Genomic DNA, 2,315 nt, shown 5'->3' on the forward strand with positions numbered 1-2,315 from the left:
TAATGCAAACTTATTGTTTGGAATTTAGTGACAGAGCTCCAAAGAACTGGATGGGGAGAGTGAGAGGAGCAAGAGCAGCTGCTTCTGGCTTATGAGATTGATCTCCTGAGGCAGGCAGCCTGTGTGGTAGTGAACTGCACACTGGAACAGATGCCGACTGTAGAAGGGGCTTTACTAGTTATTATAATGGGGACAGGGTTTGAAAATTTGTTGGGGCTCAGTGTACTATATAACGATTGCTTCGTTGTCTCCAAAGACTCCAGAAACCAAGAAGCTTCTAATCTAAGAGGGGATTAGTGAACTCACTTCATTAACTTTCTGCAAATGTTGCCTTTCCCCCTCACCCCCACCTCCACTCTTTTGGTTTCTTGATGGTGTGCTTACTGAAGATGTGTCAATGAGTTGCAATTTGCTGCCTGGAATGTCGTCTGCTAACTGTACGCCATGGAGATGGCATAAACGGAATCCTCCCCTCCCTTGGAAGCCTCACTGGTCTTTGTACTGCTGCATAGCTCTTCCCCTACGATATTTTGAATGGCTAAACATAATGCTTTATCAAATTGGCCAGTGAGTTTCACAGAGCACCACTGTCTACAGACTCTGGTGTCACGCCATCTGGTTTTAAGTTGTCCCGGAGATGGATAATGTCAGGAGAAAGATTAAGGGCTATGAGCAAACCAGGAAGTTCAGCTCAGAGGTAAGGAATCCAATAAAGGTAAGGGACAGATTGGAGTTGCGTTGATAGCCTTGCTTCTTCCATGCTGAGAACAAAGGACATCTCAAAGCCAGGGCATTAATCCAGTTGATAGGCATGTCTAGTTCGGCCAAAGTCAGCTAAAGCAAAGTTCAGTTGGGCTGTTTAAGATTATGATTGGAATTTAGCTTTCTATCTGATCTCTTGAAAATTGCCCTTCGCTGGAAGGTGGCTGGTGCCAGAGCAAGATATGGTTGAAAAGCAACTGGATAAAGGTTCAGCCTCAAGTACTGGGGGACAGGAGAACAGGTCGCCTAGTCTGTTAAAGCATATATTGGCTTCTAAGGTGTGTTTTCTCAGTGATTTAATCCCCCCCCCTTTTTGGCAGATCTATCACGTTTGTCTGTCTATCTATCTATCATCTATATCTATCTATCTATCTATCTATCTATCTATCTATCTATCTATCTATCTATCATCTATCTATCTATCTATCTATCTATCTATCTATCTATCATCTATCTATCTATCATCTATCTATCTATCTATCTATCTATCTATCTATCTATCTATCTATCATCTATCTATCTATCTAATCTATCTATCATCTATCTATCTATCTATCTATCTATCTATCTATCTATCTATCTGATCTTTCAAAGATCTCAGATTTATGTATAGTCCCCAGGCATCAAATAGGGTCAGAGCTGCATAGCTTCATCATAGGACTCCATTATCTGCCTTTGCATAATGTACAACTATTACTTATCATTACATAAAGTACAACAAGGATATATCTTGATAAAATAGAGTGAGAATGACCCTTAAGGGTGGTACTTGTTCTTTCTGAGGATTCCATGTATTTCCTTTGTATTGTTGTTTCAGCATTGTTGTTTCAGCTATGTTTTTTTCAGGCATTATTAGTAAGTTGTAGATCCTTTCATCCAACAACTGGAGAACTATTTACTACAGTGGTGCTGAATCTTTGGCTGTTTAGATATTCAGACCAAAAATATGGTTGGGGGGGGATATTTCTTTTAAAACATTCTCCTTGATCAGGTCACATTTTCTTAAGCAATTTTCTGCTCTTCGTTTCCCTCTTTCCCTCATTCAGTATCATTGTCCTTCCCCTTTTCATTATGATTCCTCTCTCCTTCCTAGAATGATCCCAGAAGACCAGGAATCACATCTTGAAAATGATTACGTCACATAGTGCATCACATTTGGCTGTGAGATGACATCACTGAAGTCAAAGTTGTGTGGACGGGGTCACATGGGGTGATCACAGCCAATCGTATTATCCGTAGTCCTCACTTTGCCTGGGTAAATCCTTTCTCTCTCTTTTGATGCAGCCTTTGAAAAAACGATTAAAGGGTGTGTGCCTTTTTATGCCACTGAAAACATTTACAGTAAGTGACCTCTTTTGAATTAGGCATACAATTTACATTGCACTGGGCACGCAGCACAATTTGCTCAAATACACCTATAAATTGAAACAGGTATCACTCTTGCATTTGACAGTGTGTGACATAATACTTTCCTTCCTGAGTGGGGAACATTAATTTTACCATTTTCTGATGCAGACAGTTTTCCAACAGCCGATAAAATTTTCCACCACTTT

At 40.2% G+C, this 2,315-nt stretch overlaps 1 long non-coding RNA gene across 1 annotated transcript; it reads left to right on the forward strand.

Moving 5' to 3' along the window:
* Positions 1-460: 460 nt before the first annotated feature.
* Positions 461-2,097, forward strand: LOC309332573. Its single transcript, XR_014152189.1, has 2 exons — positions 461-697; positions 1,856-2,097. It is a non-coding gene; the product is annotated as an uncharacterized lncRNA (long non-coding RNA).
* Positions 2,098-2,315: the final 218 nt, after the last annotated feature.

The sequence above is a fragment of the Podarcis erhardii genome (assembly GCF_964252035.2).
Source record: "Podarcis erhardii genome assembly, chromosome: 17".
Classification (NCBI taxonomy): Eukaryota; Metazoa; Chordata; class Lepidosauria; order Squamata; family Lacertidae; genus Podarcis; species Podarcis erhardii.